General features: G+C 44.4%; 1 protein-coding gene and 1 long non-coding RNA gene across 4 annotated transcripts in view; one reads left to right on the top strand and one right to left on the bottom strand.

The window, feature by feature from the left end:
- The window catches only part of SYNDIG1 (synapse differentiation inducing 1), a 76,400-nt gene extending 65,290 nt beyond the window's left edge, over positions 1-11,110 (bottom strand). For 2 of the 3 annotated variants that reach the window (XR_011725114.1, XM_071739951.1), the window contains exon 1: positions 10,898-11,110. The gene's annotated coding sequence lies outside the window, so the exon portion shown is untranslated. The remainder of the gene's footprint in view (positions 1-10,897) is intronic. The other variant, XM_071739950.1, reaches the window with a different exon arrangement.
- A 61-nt stretch (positions 11,111-11,171) lies between these two features.
- On the top strand, positions 11,172-20,275 carry LOC139794419 (uncharacterized). The gene is made up of 3 exons (XR_011725115.1): positions 11,172-11,502; positions 19,186-19,348; positions 20,095-20,275. It is a non-coding gene; the product is annotated as an uncharacterized lncRNA (long non-coding RNA).
- Positions 20,276-21,141: the final 866 nt, after the last annotated feature.

Raw genomic sequence — 21,141 nt, 5'->3', positions numbered from 1 at the left:
AACCATTTTATTGTGATATCAAATTGTTCAGTGACTGTCCTAGGTAAACCACCAGGAAAGTAATACAAGTGAAAATACAATACCGGGGATCCCATGGAATTACCACAACACAGGTCACAGCTCCAAACCTGGGGAACCTGCTGTCAATTTGCAGGTTAGCTTGGACTCAGTTTCACCAAAGGATTAGCCCTAAAGCCCTCAATCCCTTTGCAGCAGATAAGACTGAAAGCAGGTGCCTGCCTTTCTAAGGAAAACTCATTTCCATATGCAGCAGGGCCTGTGCTAAATAAACAGAGGACCATGCCCTCTTCCTGTTTCTGGCAGGGTAACATCAGCCTGTGTCAGCTCAGATATATTGGTGTGAGGGGGAAATACTTGTGGAGCAAACAAGTGAAACTCAGGAGATGCGAGTGGGTGAGGAGGCCAATGTGTTGCACATCTGCCTTAGGACTGGTGCTTGTGGCATGAGTCCAATCCCAGAGTGCTGGAAAGCTGGGAAACCTCCTGTGGGCTTGCTAAACTAACCCAGCTTCGTAGTTTAGAAGGCTTCAGAGGAAGGATAGGACCTAGCAACAAGCACAGCTAAGGAACACTCTTAAGAGATGATTCTGTGTCTCCAACAGCTTGCCCACAAACCTTCCGCTTCTACATCTCTCCCCTCCCAGAGAAACAAAACAAAAGTACATCACCAAAGGCAGAAGCTCAGAAAAACTCAGTAACTGAAGAATAAGCTGTCAGGAGACTTTGCATAGTTCCCCACAAGCTCACTGAATAAAGTGCAAGCGTCCCAACATTTGACACCAACCATTAGCCTCACTTAGGTCTAAGAGACTTCCCCCAAAACTGCAGACCATCTCAGAAGAATTCTTAGCCCTGCCATTTGTCCAAGCAAACTGAGATAGCTGGAAGAAATACATCACAGATGTAGTAAAAATTGGAAGAAAATACTCAAATCAGACAGAAAGAAAAATGCCCTCAAAGAAAAATGGGTGGAAAGGTCAATAGCTGGTCATTGCCTCAATGTCTGCAGCAAAGCTTGGGTCAGGACTTACACCTCCATGAAGTCACACCATTCCAACAATGGGGTTTTGTCTGGCTTGAGCAGCACTCAGGAAAATGCTATTATAAGGCAGTTTTATCTCATGCTTTTGAGCCGTGCTATCTGATTCCCTTCAGGCTGTCTCTTCATTCACCTGTCATCCAGTTGACACTTGGCTATGGATTATGAGGAAGGGACCCTCCCACCTCTTTAAAGCTGATCTTCCTGGGGACTCTCCAAAATCATGGGAAATTAGGACCATCCTTCAGTTCTTCTCATAGGAACAAAATGAGAAAATTAAGCAGAAGCCACAGGAAAAAACGTGATAAAATGCCTAAGTGACCTGAGGCCCAGTAGTATTTCAGAATGTCACTATGCCCTCTCCCATACAATACCTATGCTGCAGTAAGTGCCATGCATGCTCCTCAGAAGCTCCTCATTTTGGCAGGCAAGAAAGATAAAAAGCATAGACACATTTGATGTTGGACAATTCAGCCTGCAGCTGACAGGATGGATCCTGGTAGGTTTCATTTACTAGACATGAGGAAGCTTGTGGTGTTGCTCCATCCTACTGTGGATCTAAGCAGCAATCTGGCTGGTGCCTACCTGTCATGCATTTAAACCAGTCTTACAAACCAGTCTTGTAGATTCTGAGTGATACCCTCCATCCCCCCTGGGATGAAGGAGGAAAGAAAGCGTCTGAAATGAGGCCAGGACAAGACAGGGAATATCCCCTTCCCACACAGAGCTCCTCCAGTAACAGGGCTAATGCTTTGCTCAAGATGTCCTCTCCAGAGTCCCACACAGCACTGCAGTTTGGATGCCTCAGGGAAGGTCAGCAAAGAGAGATGCAGATGGCAGCATGCAATCAAAGAAAATTATTTAACCCTAGAGTCATTTCCATCTGTAACTGGCTGGCTACCTTACCAGAGCCTATCTTAATGTTCTTGGCCCTGCAAGTGTAGTGCTTAATGGCACTGACCTACCAAGACTCTTATGCCTTTTCATTATAATACCTTAATAGAAATAATAATAATAATAATAATAATAATAATAATAATAATAATAATAATAATAATAATAATGTGGCATTGATTTTTCTTCTTCAGGTTAAATTCCTGAGTGGCTGGCCTAATGCTTTAAATCAATAGCACCTTGATTGCCAGTGCATTTTGATGCATAGCTGAAGCAAGGTCAATTGCTGTCTAGGGAAACTGAGAAACAGTTGAGGTGCCCAGAGCTTCTTCATCAATAAAAGGGCAGGATTAAGAGTGCTGTCAGCCACAAATGAAATTTCACATCCTCATGGATAAGAGAAACCTCCCCAGGGCTTTTCTCTTCCAAACCACAGGCTGAAGGAAGTTAAATCAGATTTCCATGGCCTTTTTAACCTCCTATTGCCTTAGTGTTGGTGGGAGGGTAAGACTCAAAAGTTGAACTTCATTTCAGCTACTTCAGATACCTAAGCATGTTTCTTGGGAGAAATTAACTGCAGTTAACCAAGGCGCACAAGACCGGTGGGTTCAGTCTCCCTTTCAGAGTAACAATACCCCTATAAAATACAGGGGAGACCCTCTCAGCTTAATACTAACCTTCAGATGAGTGAAACTGGTGAAATGAGCCCCTCAAGTTCAGATGGAGTAGCTAAGAACAGGGACACATGGCCATGAGTAACACTTAGACGCAAAAGGCAGCAAGTGCTTAAGCAAATGGCTCAGGGCTTGTGTCCTGCCTGCAAATGGAACCTTGGAGGTGGATTCAGTCACTATCCTTTCAATAAGGGCTGACACAGTCCCGACCTGGGCCAGGCTTACAAGCACATCCTAAAATTAAGATTGCCCCAGTTTCCATATCAAACTGCAGCCCAGAGGATCCCAGATGGCAGTGCAACTGAGCAAATAACCTCTGACTGACCACCTGAGGCAGCCAAAGGATACCTTCTCCATAGGGAGCCGACACTTAAAAGGAAAAAGAGCCATTCTCATTACCTAAGACCCCAGAGAGGTTTCAGAATGATGCTGCTAGGAAATTGAAACTCATCAGGACCCTTTAAATAAGAGAGCTGTGCAGTCTGCTCCAAGATGCAGAGTTAATTTAACTGGTTTGATTCAGGTTTCATTTATCTTTGCACAGTTTGAATTTCTCCCCACAAATCATTCACTGGTAGTCAGGTTATCCAGAAGTAATTCTGCATTTTCAGACTTGAGGCTGGAACCAGAAGTGACAACCAAGTTCAAGCTATTGACAAATAGCAGATCAAAATGCAATCTAATTTTTACCTTGGGGATTAGAAATTTCTACCCAGGTTTCTGGTGTTAAAAGTGAAACCAATAATTATTATAACCATCATTCTTTCCAATTTCTTGCATTTCTTTTTCTCTTTTTTATTTTAACAAAAAGCTGCAACCAGTGCCAAGATAACCAGTCTGCAGTGCTGAGGTTTATTAAGCTATCAGTTGTGTTACAGCAGAGCCCAGCTACAGTAGCTGCAATGAGAGCTGTGCTCTGCTGGGTGTTCTGCAGACTCCTGCTATGATGACAGTGGCTGACAAACTAATTAAGAAAAGGGTGTGAGACTGAGAAATGCAAGTTGTAAAGAGGGCAAGGAGAGAACAGCTAAATGCTATGCCTGGGTCTCTGACAAGGAGCAGAAGGTAGCTCTGGTACTGCTCACCACCCCAAAACCTCCTTCAGTCCCCTATGACCTGGCACAACGCTGTTGTCCTGCTGCCTTCTGCCCTTTGCACAGCTCTAGCACAGCATCATGGTGTTTCAGCCTGCTGGAGATCCCAGCCAGGTACCAGAAGTCCTGTGTGCACACGCAATTATTCACTTACCTCTGGAATACTAGGCTTCAGTGGAAAAGCCCCAGCCCTTTCCTCACAATGGATAAGAAAGGCACTAATCCAGGCAAACCTGACATGGCCAGCCCAAAGGCCTGCATTACTGGCAGAGACGAAGAAAAGCCACAGTGAGTCTGAAGGCAGAGTCCCTGTTTGCTATCAAAGTTTATGGCCGTACCTGCAGCCATTCCCTGCAGATCTTGCAGAGCATCAGCAAGAAGGGCTCAAAGAGCTCATGTGCCTCTGTGTGAGGGTCTTCAATATAAGGGGAAATCTCTTCCCCACGAAAACAGTCATGCACTGAAAAAAGTTGCCTAGAGAGGTTGTCCAGTTAGAGGTTTCTAAGACCCAACTGGATGAAACTCTGAGCAGCCCGGCATAACCAGGCTGACACTTTTTTGAGCATGAGGTTCCTTAAACTTGCATTACCCTGTGATCCAAAGCTCTCTGCTCCAAACAGATTCCAACCTGTCTCCCGTACTCCCAACAAGACATTCACTCCTCCCACACCCTTATGCCAGCTCCTCAGTGCTGGCCATATGCATTTTAGTGCATCTAAATCTAATGCCAGCAGGGCAAGAAGAGACAATAACTATCCTTTCTCAGGGCCGTGCCACTTCAGGATTAACTGAAGCAGCGTCAAAACTACCAGATTCAACAAAGTACTGCTACGTTTGATACTGGTTCCCCCACTGCCAGCACACAGAGAGCAGACAGGAGAAATCTTTCCTGAAGAGCAGACAAGCCAAATGGTGAGAGCTGCAGGGATTCAACAAGGTTTAAGGTATTCCAAACATCTAGAAATTGCAGCAATGTATACGGATCTTTTACTTGAGAGAAATCACAGGCAATGTATGTACCTCTAGAATCGATTACAAAGTGAAATATTCAAGGAAAGGGAAGAAGAAAAACCCTTTTCCACTTGCATTTTTCCTCTTTGATTTAGCTGAGCTCATTAAAATAGGTCTTGTTTTAAGGGAACGCTGCTATTTCAGCAGCTAAAATTCCTTTTGACCTATTAAGTAAACTGCAGGGAGTTTCATAAGGCAATGCAACTAACTCACACTGGGAGAATTAGAAATGCAAGCAATAGTGATAGCTAAATGTTTGATTTCTAACAGTGGGAGTAAAAAGACCTCCATGCTATTGTAGTATTACCAATATGCATTAAATCCACTGAGAGACATGAGCCTGTCCTGTCCCAAAATAGTGTCCTGCCTCAGAATACAGTGAATGCCCAAGGTCATAGTAGCAGAGTAGGAAATAAAATACAGGTCTCTTGATTGCCTATCCAGAGGTATATTTAAATGTGGAAACAATTACCATATGCATATTAGTTATTATATATGCAATTATTAGCCTGAATAATTGATTGCTTGATTCAGTAGCTTACCCAAAGAACAGAGGCGGAGTAAGGAGGAATTACCTTGTGTTGACCTAAAACGCAGAATTATCTCTGCAACAAAATATTTCCTTTTGAGCAGATGGAAGCATCTTATTTGAGCCAAAATGAAATGTACTGTTTCATTTATTTATTTTTAATTGAACAACCTGGCTTTAAGTTCAATTTGCCTGCAGTTAAAAAATTACATGTTCAGGTTTTTCTAGCAATTCTCCTTCTTGACTAACTGTGACAGCCTCAGCTCTTTGTTGAGTTCAGTCCAAAGACACAACTTCTTTCATTTGCTAAAAAACCTGCACTTTCTAGCTGGCAAAAAACCTGACCTGATTGACAGCACCTGCCTTAATGCAAATAACCCTGGCTGCTGTGGGAGGGACCAGTATAAAAACACCTTTTTGCACAACTTAGGGCAATTTTTGGGGAAAGGGAAAGCGGTAAAAAAAAAGGCTCTATGGCTTTTTAAGTGAGAAATTCATTTCATCAATTCAGTCAGAGAAAGCTTGGTGTTGGAAAGATACTATCAGCTACCTAACTGCATTTGGAGACTTGAATGCTATGAATTTGATGGTGAACTCAGGGTGATCTCAGGGTACACCTAAAAAACAGCTGGATCCTATCCTAACTCTGTCTCTCCCCATAGGCAAAGCCTTTTGCATACATGCACACACTTCTCTCACACCTTCACCTTTTCTTCTGGCTGCACAGATGCATCCTCTGCTCTGAGCCTGGCTATCTGGTGTCACACAGAGCAAAGGTTACCTTTGCACTCGCTTGTGTCACCAGGTCCTCTGCAGCACTGCTGTTCCAAGGATCTCCAAAACCACAGGAAAGGATCATTTGACAACCCCAAATGCACCAGCCTCATCATATCCCTCTGAGCTCCCCACATCCATTTCAAACTGGGCAAGTAGCATCACAAGGAGTGATTCTTGTTTTAAAAGATGCATCTCTCCCAACAGAAGGCCAAGCTGACATTTCTTTTTCTTCCACCTTTCCCCAAAAGCTGTTCTGTTAAAACACTCTGATTATGTCCAGCACAAGAAAACTGACCTTCATGACATAATAACCACACATAATGAAAGAGCTCAGGTCATTACCTTCATCAGTGTGGCCACGCTGAAGGATGTGTTTGCCAACTCAAAGAGCAGAAAATTGTGCTGCCTTCCACTTTTTAACCAAATGAATACAGCTGTTCTCTGGAGTGTATAATTGCATCCTTAATCATTCAGAGTGCCCTCACCAAGAAAAGTTTCATCCAAAGTGAGTCCCACAGACCTTCTGCATGGACCAAAAATCACTCCTAGCCAAGTTTGGGGCTTGTTACAAACTTCCTGTGTTACTCACGCTTTGCAGAGTAACAGCTTACACACAGCTGAACTGCTTGTTTCACTGTGTATTCACTTGTCAGACAAGCTACATTCTTAGATGGACAAATGTGATGGCTCATTTCTCTTGGTTCCTATGCCACAGAGTACTGGAGAGTCAATCTAAGATTAAGATGTCTGGAAGGGACTGAGTTACCACCAAAAAAACCCCTACACTTAATTTCAGTGATGCCTAGTGCTGCAACAGATTTCCCCAGCCTCTAAGAAGGCACCTGATGCTCTTCGCTGCAGCAAAGGGCACAGCAAAGTGAAGGTCCTACTGCAAACAACAGAGCACCTAAATGAACACCTTGGGGATCACCCAGGAGTATCAACATCAAACCATCACCTGGCACTCTTGGTCTGCCTGCAAGCTGACTCCACTGCTTCCCTTCCACCTAAAATCCCCAGTGAACTGTGTTTGTAAACAGGCTGGCCCACAGACAGAAACACCCAGATGTGGCTCCAGGAATGGTCCTACTAACTCAGACCTCATTTCTGATCAGTCAGAGACTGGTCCTTGCATACACTCTGTTCACCTGGCTCTACTCACATTTCCACATTGCATTCAGGAAATAAAACAGGACAAGGCACCTGCCTCTCACTTGTTCTGCATGTAACACACCAATGCTATGCTCTAGGCTAGGATTTAAGATACTTTTGAAGATGGAATGATAAATAAAGAGAGGACAAAACAGGAAAACAGCCTAATAGTGCAGACCTGGTGCAGAATGAAGATTTCTGTATCTCCTGTCCCAAGCAAAACACCCCAGGTCTGTAAGTCACTTTGCTAGAAAAAATGCTTCTATGATACTGTAAAATTGCTAGTACCAGTTCATCAGGGTGAGAATGATTAGATTAAACAGCCACTGCTGGGGCAATAAAATCAGCATTGCTTCATCAGGCTCTAAAACAATTGTAGAGCCAGGAATACGCTATGGGACAAATGCTTTACAGAATAAGTGATTTAGCCATAGCAACAGTGGTAGCAGGAGGAAGATAGTACAGGCAGGGAAATACTGGACACTAACATCAGTGGACATAGATTGACCTTTACAGGCCTTTCTTAACCCTATACTCATCCCTTCTTGCAGAAACCAGAGTTGAAATGAATAATGGAGCCCATGAGACTTTGGGCATTGCCAGACCCTGAAGAAAAATCTGACAGCCTCTTTTTTTCTGGGATTTACGAGCTAGGAGATTTCTGTATGGGAGGCACAGGGGTTTGGCTAGCAGCACCTCAGTTCAGCATTGCCTCTATGATCTTGCAAGCCACATGCAGTGGGGAGAAGGGAGATCATTTTGCTGTAGAGAGCACAAGAATAGCAGCTGGAAGGTGGGTGGGTGGCATGGGGACACCAGGCACTGGGAGAGGACTGGATCTGCCATTGCTCATAGCAGGGAGCTGCTGTGAGAGATGTCCTGAAGAAGCAGGGTGAGCATTATCTATCCTGCAGGATCTGAAGCCAAGCTACATGCCTCAATGGACCTATTAATGAGCAAATCCCCCTCAGGACTGAACTATTTGATTATGACATGATTATCTTCTGAGCAAAATACCCAGTTGCAAGCACCATTTCAGAGATCTTCATTGTCTCTGAGGATTTTAAGGGATCTCACCACTCAATCAAAGCACATAAACACCATTAAACCTCTGCTCAGGTTATGCCAACTTGATGTGAACAGTTCATTCTTCTTGTGCCTCAGTGAATTAAAATCTCAGAGCTTAAGGACAGAAATACTTGACAGCACAGATTCTGATGAACAGTTAATGAGGGAACTTTACGCATTCAGGTTTTATATAGATACACAGCTACTCATCTGCAGGGATGCTATGTATAAAATAGGGAGTGCTAAAGGCATGCATGGACTGACATCTCTCATGTACTGCACCACTATTTTAAAATGCAGTCCTGGATAGTGCAATGAAAACAACCAGATTTTGTCACTCTTCTGATATTATGACACCAAACTGAAAGCACGATTTTTTTTTAAATTATTCTTAGGAGGTGTAAGTTGGACCACTGCCACCTGAATCCTCAGGGCCACAAATATTTACATCTGCTGAGGAGCATTTTTTTGTGATCTGATTTCTCAAAGCAGTTTCCAACTTTTACTAGAGAAAGGGTATTCAGAAACATTTGATTTGATAGCCAGAGCATGTGTATTCAAACATGAGCAGATACATACACTCCACACACACACACACTATTCATTCACAGTTGTCAAAGCAAAGTCACTGAACATGGACAGCATTTTCCTCGTTTAAATCTCTTCAGTTCTTTTCCATTTTTTCTACAACTTTGTACAGTGGCTTTGTACAAACAATAACCTGCTAAAAGTCAAGTCTTAAAAGTGAAGAGAAAAAAACCTGGAACCCCAGAATATAATCTGCAATCTCAATAACCACATAGGCACTATTAAAAACTCTCCTGGAGAGAAGTAGTAATTGTTGTCTGCAGGTATGAATTTATAGTAAAGGCAATAAAAGGCATCCAACTATACTGCACCTTTTCTCTAATACAATTCTCAGAAGCAAAAGCATTATAAATCCACGAAGCAGCAGTTAAATGTGTTCAGTGCCTATATACACCAGTACTGCATTACATCTGCATTTGTATAACGAAGAGCCTTCCTGTGCATCTGAGATTTATTCCAGAGCGCATGGTAGCAGTGGTTTGAGATGTCTGCTTGTTCACCTAATAAAAGGTAACTTCATTTAATTCCTACAAATGCATTCATCCTAGGTATGCCCTGTCATGACCTGTAGTACCAAACTGTCAATAAAATGTCACCTTGGTCAGTAAAATTAGAAATGGATTATTCTTTGGAGCAAGGTAATTTGAAACTAAAACGAAGAGCATCTAAATGCAGCTATTTTGGAGATAATAGCTCATTAACTATAATTAACAGCAAGTCATTTAAATAGATGAATGTAGAAAAGTACATTCTCTGCTCTGACCGCATTTTATAATACACAATAATCCCCCTGTAAATACCAGTTAACTCATCTTCTCGGGTTTAAGAATATCAAAGCATCTTTTAATTGTTGTTAATGCCTTGTTTACGAGGGATTAATGTCTAATCATTTGTGATTTAAATATTTAATCTCCCTAGAAAGTTTAGATCTCTTTTTTTTTTCTTCTTTCCTTCCTTATACGCTGAGGCTGCAGTCTTTTCCAGTTATTCTGCAGACACAGTTCAACAGATTGGTCCCCGGAGCAACTCCTGCCACTAGGTAGCTCCCTGGTTTTTGGTGGGCAGAAAACCCACCACCACCTTCAGTCCTGCATAGAGACCCTTGCACCTCTCCCCCTGCAGCGTTGGACCGGTGAGCACTACCAGTCCTGTTCCAGGAAGGCTCGCACTCCTGCAGTCCCAGTTCCAGAAAGGTCTCAACATATGTGCCAGCCTCCTCCTACAGAAGGCTTCTCATTGAACCCTTGTGCCTTGCTTTAGTGACCCAGGCAGGCATGGGGGACTCATCCAAGGTCACCTCTCTCTGCCACTGAGTAGCAGAGACCACGACGGTCTCCTCGCCTTAACTGTCCCTCTCTCCAACTTAGCCGTCGCTTCCCGCAAACTAAAGGATGGAAAGAAAAAGAAATCCGCTCCGGCGCCTTAGTTCAGGGTGGTGAGAGGCGAGGGCAGCTGTGGCTGCACGGAGCCCAACCTGCCTGCCGCCTGCCCCCATCTCAAGCTCTGTCCCGGAGCTGCCATGGTTCTGTGCACAGCCCCCACCCCCAACCTCCTCCAGTGCCTCTCTCTCCTCCCGGGGCAGAGGCTGTCCTGGACTGGAGAGGTGGCCGAATGCTGGGAGGGAAAGATGCTCTGCCATAGTGATCTGAAGACACTGGGGAAATGAAGGAAAAAGGAGGACCCCACACACAGTTTCTCTTCCAGTTCTCCCAGCCCAAACCTTGCCATGGCACTGGAAAAGCACCCCCCGTGCAAGACCGGTCATGCTAATTCCGGCTCCCGGCAGGGCACCGGGGAAGCACCGCTGCGGGCGGCCCCTGCCGCCTGGTGGGGCAGGATCCCAGTCGACTTGGCCTGGGGACGAGCCCCAGCCCCTGCGCTCCGCGGGGCTCCCACCGGAGACTCTCCTCCGCGGCAGCTGAGGGAGCCGCGGTGTCCCCCGCCCCCGCTCCGTGCCCGACGGCCTCGCTCCGGATGATGGGCTGGAATTTGGTGCATGGCTTCCCGGACAAAAGATGATGGGGAGCGCGGGGGGAGTGGGGTCACTCACCTCCCTGCAAGGTGACCCGCAGCGCGATGCTCCCGCCGGGGGCTGCAGGAGGAGCGGTGCGGCTGCCCGGGCCGGCGGCGGCTCAGCGCCCGGTCGCGGCTCCCGGCAGCATCCCGGCGGCGGGGGCGGCGGCGGGGGAGCGGAGCCGGGCAGGGCGCCGCCTGCACCGCCTGGCTGCACTGTGCGTTCAACTAGCCGGGAAGAGGAGGAGGAGGAGGAAGAGAAGGAGGGAGCAAGGGAGGGAGAAAGGGAGGGAGGGAACAAGCAGGCAGGCAGGCGGAGGGAGGCAGGAGAAGCAGCTCAGCGTGGCTGCGCGGCCAACTTTCCTCCTGCAGCAAGGAGCAGCCTCACATCCCCCGGTGTGTACCTGCCTCAGGGGGTGCACGGCGGCCCCCAGTTCCCTGTCTCCTCCTCTGTGGGCCTTCCTCCGAGACAGGGGCTTTCCACTGCTCCCCACCCACCGGAGCTCAGCGCCCCTCCCCGGGGCAGAGGCTCTTCTGGCCCTGCCGCAGAGGCAGCGGGTACGGCTCTCCCAGACACACAGGCACCCGCCAGAGCGAACCTTGACACACCGTCTCCCCGAGGCCATGGGGAAGCTCCAGAAGGTCTGAAGAACTTTGTTTATGTGTTTTGTTTTTTAGCGTAAAGACGAGCACACCCGGGCTGCATGCTGCAGTGTGGAGGGGTATGTTCTCTGCTTTCCTAATAACTCTACATAATGTGGGTAGGCAGGGTTCATTCATTTCTTTTCCCATCCCCAGCAGGCTTGCTAGCCAAGTAATTTGCCTAAAAGCTTCTCTGCCGCCACCTCTTTCTGGATGCTTCAACATCTATGGCACAAAATACTGTTGGAGGACCACATGCCCTGTTTGTATCACTGCTCTCCTGTGCAGAGATGGAGACAAGGCCCCTGAGTGTTGTTGCCTCCACATCCTTACTTGGGTTCAGGCTGTTTTCTCTCTCTGCTTTCTTATTGCTTGTTGTTATTCATACTCCCAAAATAACACGTGCCAAAATCTTTGCTGAAGGAGGATGTACAAGATTTAAAATACGCATTAAATGACTAGAGACTGTCTTGGGGATTTTAAGCAGAAAATCCTGCCAGCCTCATTTCCCCTATTTCACAACTTCTTAGTTATCTTCCAAACTCAATTTTTTTTTTCAGTATATCCTAGCAATAGTCACAAAAGAGTTTTCATCTAAATATCTGGTCCCTTGGTCGTTTCTGACTTGCTCCAGACTTTAGGGAGCTTTTTGATTCTTGCAGAAAACAGTCTCTTCCTTAATGTAAGAGACACTGGGAGAGAATCAATATGTAATCAGCAGACAAAAACAGCCCCAAATTATGATCATCCCTGATTCTCCAAAGTGCTATTCACCTTTCCTTTCTTGGGAATAGAAGCCTGTAAATCACTGTCATTATGCCTTTACCGAGTAAGACTTTTAGGAAAAAGACTGTCTTTCTGTTCTGCTTGTACAGGAACAACACGGTAGGGGGGCTGGCTTGCAACCAAGTGCCTTCTACCTGCTACAGTGCAAATTTTTATCATCAGACATTACTGCTACTGGTTAGAGATATCAGATGGGTTGGATGGCTGGTGAATTCCTGGCAAAATACAGTATCTTGGTGACCACAAGTATTTGTGAAATAGGAGGAAATGATTTCCAAAATGGATTTTTTAATTTTTCTCTGGAAGAAATAGATAGCATTTATAGAGAAGAGCAGGGAACATATTTCTGGGTCATCAAGTCGAATTTTCTGGCTTCCAGGCAGCCACATCCTGTGATCCTGTTTGTTTCCTTCTGACACTTCCAAAATGAAGCATTTTCCATGCTGTTATCAAGGTGAGGTTCAGTAACATTCAGGAGTAATTGTTTTCTCTAACACTGTGCCTCCACATTTCCCATTCTCCCATTAGCACTAAACTAAGCACATTCTTCATCCAGTGAGGGTATCAGGCCTAAATTGATTGTGTTTTGCAGCACAACTAAGAAAATATGAGTAGAGGTGCAATCACCATCCAAACGCATTGGTTGTGGTTGTTGCTATAGACTAGGACATACTCATTTGTTGTCAACCTCTTCTCTTGCTGAAAAACACACAGGAAGGAGTTTAATCATCCCACTTCCCTGTCTGCATGAATCTTGCCATAAATTGGCCTGTTCCTTACCCTGGGAAGCAAATGTTTGGTTGGACTTGATGATCTTAAAAGTCTTTCACAGCAAAAATGATTCAATGATTCTATGATTATGCCCAATCTGATTTTGATATTTGTGGCTCTCACTGCATCCAGTACCTTGCAGATTGAAAGTGAATCTTGCATTTCCCTTACTACCTTTGGAAAAGGGTTTTCAAGGACCAATAGAAAGGGGTTGTTGGTGAGGTGAATTGCATCAGACTCATTTGTGATTTGGAGGTTTCTCTTCAGGACCAGCAGCATTTCTGAGAGTTCCCCTTAAATACCAGGTAGACATGCATGATGCATCCTTAACACATTGTGCCAACACATTTCACAGCTTCTTGGTGAGAGCTTTGGGCTGGAAGAAATTGGCAAAATTTATGCTCTGTGTGTGGTAATGTGCCTAACCTTTTCTTTCTGTCCGTAAGGGCACTTCATTCATAGGTTTCATTACCTATAGCTGACTCCAGGGCTGGGGGGGGGAGGGAGGGAGGGAGGGAGGGAGGGAGGGAGGGAGGGAGGGAGGGAGGGAGCGAGGGAGGAAGGAAGGAAGGAAGGAAGGAAGGAAGGAAGGAAGGAAGGAAGGAAGGAAGGAAGGAAGGAAGGAAGGAAGGAAGGAAGGAAGGAAGGAAGGAAGGAAGGAAGGAAGGAAGGAAGGAAGGAAGGAAGGAAGGAAGGAAGGAAGGAAGGAAGGAAGGAAGGAAGGAAGGAAGGAAGGAAGGAAGGAAGGAAGGAAGGAAGGAAGGAAGGAAGGAAGGAAGGAAGGAAGGAAGGAAGGAAGGAAGGAAGGAAGGAAGGAAAAGTCCACCTTCCTTGGGTCTGATGGCAGTTGGAGGCTTGCTGCAGCTGCTTGTTATTCTAAGTGTATGCCAGCAACCTGCTAGGACAAACTACTTAGCAGCCAGGGACCTCGTCTTGCTTTGAGAACAGGGAACTGAGTAATTGCTCCCTCAGCCCTGCTGAGCCGCTCAGCAGGGCTCAGCTAAGCCCTCAGCAGGGCTCTGCTCAACTTCTGAGAAGCTACTGCTCAAAGACCTGTTGAAAAATAGGTGCAAGAATAATGCTTGCAAAGAGGAAATGTGGAAAACAAGGCCACCTAGAGCAGTGGGAAAGATGAGATGCAGGGCAGCCTAGGTTGGCCTTGGGTCCTGCTGTCTGTAATGACCTAAGGGTTTGGGAGCCATCAAGGCAGGATATAAAGAGTAAAGGCCATCAAGAAGCAGAAATTAACAGAAACACACAAACAGCTGTTCCTGTAACATAGTATTCTGCAGAAGGTAAGGAAAGGCTGAGACTTTGCAGGTATATAGTATTGTAGCTCCAGGGAAATAATTTTTCAGGTTGTTGCTTAGATCAGGGCTGCTGCATGGACGTACTCTGTCCAAGTATTGAACCACTGACTCCAGCGGAAGGACTCTGAGGAACAGCACCTGGCTGGAGAGTTACACAGTCCTGTTATTGCTTCTCTTGATGCTCTGAGCCACTGTTAGCAGTCACTCTGTAGGAGCCCTTGGAGACTGAGTTGCTCTGAAAGCCTGCTGGCCACAACCACCTGGGACGAGGCGTCACAGCATGGGAGCAGGAGAGAGTCCCTGTTTGGAAACCACATACCAGATGCCACAGGAAGTGAGGATGAGCTTTGTGGTAGCCATGAGGATTTGGAGAGCATCATTAGCTGGTATTATCTGTTGATGTGTTCATGGGAGCTGGCGGGAGAAATGTTAGGCTGTGGTCCTCAGCTGTCCAAACAAAATCTGAGGGTCTCTGGTGTGGTGTATGCTCACACAGGCCCAGGACACCCTGAGAAGGAAAGCAGTAAAACAAGTGTGTGCATCTCTGGGCTCTGTAAAGAGCAGCAGCACCACCTATCACCAGAGAGGGAAGAAGGTGGGAGGACAAAGTGCTGGTCCTTTTCTGTTCCCAGTACAAGACTGAAGGCCAGGTTTCTAGACGTCTTCCTTCTTCCAGCAGAAGAACCTGGCTTAAATCTTCCCTGGCAAACTTTCTGCTAAAGACTCCTGGTGGCTCTGTGCATGGCTTCTCTTCTGTCTATGATCTAACATTCTTTACTTAAGAGGAAACAGAGTGTCACTTAATGCCTCTAACGAAACAGCTGGGTGGTGGATTGTCCTCCAAGGTCACCTCAAGCCCAATAGGACCAGAACCCAGTTTACATGGCAATGTTTTTTGGCTTAAGCAAGGTATCCCATTGTATGTGCTTAGCCATAACAACTTGGGGGTTAGGGTAGTTGTGGAGTGATCTTGGGTGCAGATCTTGCAGAGAGAGATGGAGGGTTTGGAAAGGAGTAGGTCTCAGGAGAGAAAGGCTGAAAGCTGATATTTACAGTGATAATGAGCAACGAAACAAAAAACGAACCCCAACAAACAAAACCACACAGGCCTACAAGACTCAAGAATTGTTCATCTTTTATGGGACACAACTGGGCACCAGCACCCTGTGCTCCTCAGTATGCAGGGCTTTTGGCTTGTAGGTCAGCACATATGGGTTCCATCTGCTGAAAATCCTGGCACCATAGGCACTGGTATGTTCTGAACCATATTTCACTTGATCATTATTCAGAGTGATGTTACAGAGCAATCGGGAAGTAGCCCTCCAATCTGTAGCCTGCCAAAGAAAAGAAGAATCTTTCCATTTAATTAGATCAGACCCCAAAGGTGTAGCCAGGAGTGCTTTTAACTTTCTGAGAAAGAAAAAAGGGGTTATCTGAGATGGCTGAGCTGTGTGGGTGCTGAAGCTTATGTTGATGCATTTGCTGGTAGTACTGAAATCAGAATAAAAATGAAAGCTTGGGTTAACCCAAGCTGAACATTTTTTTTTTCCTTATTCTGTATTTATGGCAAATGGAAAAGTAAAATATATAATTTTTTGGCTGAGTGAACCATGTAGCTTAGCTCAGATGTTTCATTACTTTGAACTGTTCTTTACTCTTATAAACTGGATATGCACACTTACTTGCAATGGAGGAAGAATCTAAGTGCAATCACTGCCATTCTTTGCCTGACCTTCAACAAGAAGGTGTGGCTGCTAGGTATCATCTCCTGTGAAGGTGAAGTAAACAGGCTGGAAGACATCTGGTACTAAATTAATTTGAAAGGACCTGTTAGCAAAATGGTAGCAAGACAAGACTATCTTTTTACATACACAGGTCCTCAGCCCAATCTGTGGAAAGGTTGTCTGTATCTCCTTGGCTCTAGATAATTTACACGAATGCAGCTGAAGTGGCCCAGTTTCTCACATGTCCAGGAGCTGAGAGACTCAGAAGCTTGGAAAAAAAATTGCATTGCTTTTGTTTTGCCATCTGTGCCTTGTCTCACTGCATGAAGTCCATGTTTGAACTTTTTGGGATTCTTCCAGGAAGTCTAATAGAAAGCACTGGCACCAGCACTTCCCTATTCACAAGACAGCTCTTTGACCAGTTCGGATGGCTGCAGGGAAGAAGGGACTGTACCATTTCTGTGCCTTTGTGCATTGTTTGCCTTCCAAGGTAGCCAGGAAAGGCATAGGTTAGTGCTAATTGAGAGGTAGCCATCTGTCAGACAGGAAATACGCCAAGGCCATCTTTTGATTTTTATTAAGGAAGGAACCAATCATTGGTGATAATATTTAGGTATTAGAGACCTTGAACAGAGTCAGACAGATGATAAAGGTTCCCTTTGGATATGATTAGGGATCTTCTGAGTTGTTCAGCATCTCACACTGCATACCTTTTCATCCACTAGGAAACTGCAACATAACTGCTTTATTTAAGTCATATTTCTTGGGTGACACTAAAGTTGACCTATTAGTTGTCTTATGGTGTTGCTTAGGCTCTTGGTATGTAAGGAGATGTATTTGAACATGGTAAGAAACAGCCCTTTCCCTGGAGATCTGGTAGTAGCCAGATCAGGAAAAGGGCTGGGGTAAGAGGGGGTACCCACCAGAAGTCTTGGGACAAGACCCAAGGCATATGGGCATGCTGATGCCTAACTTGGGCGGACATTAAGTTAAATTAAATGAGCTGCAGCTCATTAAATGTCAGATTGGCTTGCTTCAGCCTCTTCAAGAGAGATGTCCAGTCCTGTGGAAAAGCCCTTTGTGATCCAGTCAGGGTTGATGGTAGAGCTGTACCTCTGGAGCAGTGGCTGGAGGCAGGAGGATCCCCCAATAGCTAGGGAGCTGAGCTCTGTGATGTTTATTTCCACCTTGGCAGCTATGATTTGAGGAGAGTACCATGCCCTTTTCTTGCTGCCTGCAGCCTACAGAGTTTGAATCAAACCTCATAGATTAGTACCCTCAACATGTGCATGAAGGACATGATGGTTTCCAAATTCTCCATCATCTGGTAGATTTAAGCAAGTCAATGCCTGTCCTGTAACATTAGGAAACATTGGGGTTTTTTTCCTCCCCTAGAGTAGCTGTTAAAGAGATAGGACAGTTTTTTCACAAAGAAAGTGTCCTCATAAATACCCTAGAAGTGCTCTGGTGATACCCTACTTGCCCTGTGCAATGCAGGAAGCCAAGGAGGGACTCACCCATGTGTAATGTTCAGAGTGCTGAAGCTCACACACCAGCATATTGCCCATACTGTGGAGCTGCTTTTGAGGTGGGCATGATCAACTTGTCCAAAGCTAGCCAGTGCTTTCAGGCTCCAGGTACCTGGAGGTGGTTTGGGTATGGGGGAACTGGTCAGGAAATCTGGACCCTCCAAGACCCTTCTTGCTCCAGGGGAAAAAAGCATGATCTTAAATAAAAGACAACTTTTTATCTCCTGTCCTTTCTGACCATGGAAAGAAGTCTGGGTCCCAAACTGCTTGTTCTTTTCACTTTGTTCATCAGTATCCCCAAAATCTTTTTTTTTTTTTTTCCCTGTGAGAGTGAGGGTATCATCTATAGCTTATGGTTGTCTGCTAAGCTCTTTAGAGATTCTTATAGGCAAGCTGAGTTCTGAGATCCCTTCCCACAAAAGAGACCTATATTGGAAAAAGAAGATCTTTTCCATGTAAAGACAATGGTAAATGTAGCCAGGGACAGATCAGACTTTTGGTGTTCAAGCAAATCTCCCAACTGAAATCAATGAAGGGTTGTGCTTCCAAATTAATTGTATGCTTCTGTCCTTATCATCTGGGCATGGAGTCAAAAGTGATGAGCCAACAAAGCTGTACTAAGCTGCTCCTGCAAACAATCACCATCAATAATGAGAAGTACTAGAAGAAGTACTCTTTGAAATTCAAATCACAAGGAACATCACTTAAAAGGGAACTTGGGAGAAGTAGAAATACCGTACACCACACATTAATTGTCCTGCATGTGACAAAATCCTCTGTATTGCTGTTACTTAGCAGCATTAAATTTATTCCTATATTATTAATGCCATACCTGGAGTGTAGTTATCAAGCTGGCAGCCCATTTCTTCTGAACTAGAGGCCTTCAGATGAGGTAAATCAGAATAGTTCCACTGCAGAGACTTGGATATATAACCTGTTAGGGAACTGAGCCTTTTTTTCTAAAAAGGGTTAAAGCTTAAAACAAAATCAAAACCATCATCACTATATTGCTCCTCCTGCCCAAGAGTAAGGGTAAGCAGAGCTCAAGTCCCTTCTGACCTGGAACCACTCCCAAAGCAAAACATAAGCAATCAAAAAACTCCTCCTGGCAGATTTAACAAATTAAATTTTGAAGGTTAAATATTTAATAACATGCTAGTGATTTCCTCCAAATGGATGCATTAGTCACTGTTATATTCTATTTGTCTTACAACCAAACTCATCAGAATTTTTGCAGATCTGTTTTAAAAGAAATGTTGTATTATGGGAGCAGGAAAAGAGCTGATAAAGAGTTCATCACCTTGTACTCCCCCTTCAAGCACCTAGTCACAGCTGTCTTTCACCCACCTTTCATCCTGACCCCCAGTGTGATCCATTACAGCAGGATAAAGTCACCTGCATCCACAGCACCTTTCACATCCTTGTGTATGAAGGAAATAAAATATGCCCTTATGTGAGCAGATAGAAGAAAAGGGGAGGTATGCTGATTAAACTCCCCAAGGAAGAGGGAAAAGGAGAAGGTGGGTTTTGGCATATAATTAAGCTGATTTCTAACTACCATAGCTGACATCAAAGAAGATAAAAAGTGCGAAGCTTCCAAACACAGGGAAGTTCTCTGTACAGCAGGCTGCAGATCTGTGGAGCATCTTACTGAGAAACTCTGCAGATAGAAGAGCTTATGTGGATGCAGAAGAAAATGCGACAGCTTTATGGAAGAACTGCCTGGGTAAGTGATTGAGTTACAATCCCTGGAGGTATTTAAAAGATGTGAAGATGTGGCACATAGAGACATGGTTAAGTGGTGGACTCAACAGGGCTGGTTTAGTGGTTGGACTTGATCTTAAACATCTTTTCCAACCTAAATCTCAAGATTCTCTAAGAGGTTCAGTGAGGGACACTGAATAGATAAAGCATATGTCTGGTTTGGAAAAGCCTGGAGCTGCAAAGTGGTGGGTGCTAGAATCTAGAATAGGATTTGTTAAGTGTCACCATGTTCACAGTGTTCTTGTAGCTTTCCATCAGCACCCATTTTTGGCCTCTGTTGGAGAAAGACGAACCTTTGTTCTGATCCAGGATGGCTGTTGTTAAATTTCTGTGGCATCCCAAGCTGCCAGAAGTACTAAAATGCATCATCTTATTGTATGGGTGGAAAAAACACAAGTGTATGTTCAACAGCCACCTCTTCCAGATAACTTTTTTGGACTTTTTTACAATTCTAACTTAGAGTTTTGTGTTATATACCCTTCTTTAGTCAAGGCTGAGTTTTACAGGCACCCTCTAGCTCTTAATTAAAAATGGTACCGTTTTCCATTAAAATTGCCCCTAAGCAGGGATTGTTTGAGGGTTTGGGGGTTTTTTCTGTTTTGTTAGGTGGTTTTGTTTGTTTGTTTGTTTTTCTTTTCAGCAGTTGTTTGTTTTCCTTGAGAACTTTGCTTTTAAATGGAAAACTGGACCCCCCTCTACAATATTTAGGCATTCCAACTTTTTCCATCTCTGTTAATGGAAAACTGCAGTGCTCAAGGTTTGGAGAATACTTTTGGAAGAAATACCAAAACTTCTGATGAAGAACCATTCAATCTTTCAGGGGTCTTCAATTGTCTACAATGCAATACTGATGTAAATGAAAAGAAAGTTTCTTCAATTTAAAGATCTGTTCTAGGTAGGTTTATTTACTCATAAAGAAAAAAAAAAAAGAATCTGCCTGGATGTTTGTACAAAATTTCCTGTTGATCTGACTGGTGCTGATGTCCAAATATCTTAGACAGCTTTGAAATGCATTCCCAGGGGTTTTGGCTTAAAAAAACCAACAGAAGTCTCTTAATCTTATTGGTCCTTAATGTACTAGAAAAAAATCTTGACCTGCATTTCCTCTATGTACATCTACTACAACATAGCAACTTACTCCCACATTCGTGCTCCTGACTGTTTCAAGATACTTTGAATGGATAACCCAATACTTTTGAACCCCAAAAGTCTGTCCCTTTGCTGCTAGATCACTGGCAATCTTTTTCATTCTCTTTTTTCTACTGATAAAATTCAAATAGATTATGCCAGTTTTTATGGGTATCTACTAAATTTCTTTTTGCTGGGTTAGTGCAGATTCTTACATACAAAATAACTCCATTAAATGCCTCTTGCCTGCAAGGAGTTAGCCTGACATCTTTATCTACCTCTTGTAATCTACCTGTTCTGTGAATTACTGGAATCACTGGGACAGTAGCATGGATCTTTCTTACATTTCTGTGTAACACTTACCAGAAGGGAGGCAGAGAAAGCTTAAGCTTTGGGATTTATAGCAGTCAGTTCTTCATAAATAATGAATCATACTCATATACAAGTACTAGGGTTTTTTTAGTCCAAAAATCTCCTCTGTGCCAGGGAAATACAGAGCTGCGTCCCAAAGGCAAGTTTTCTACTGATTAACAAGAGGAAAGCTTAAAGCAGACCTCACTGAGCATGCAAAATGCAGAATTCAGCACGATCTGCTCAGAAACATTGACAGAACAGAATTACTGAATC

Source organism: Heliangelus exortis, chromosome 3, assembly GCF_036169615.1.
Source record: "Heliangelus exortis chromosome 3, bHelExo1.hap1, whole genome shotgun sequence".
NCBI classification, from domain to species: domain Eukaryota; kingdom Metazoa; phylum Chordata; class Aves; order Apodiformes; family Trochilidae; genus Heliangelus; species Heliangelus exortis.
The sequence above is the reverse complement of the archived record's forward strand: the minus strand, read 5'-3'. Positions and strand labels throughout refer to the sequence as shown.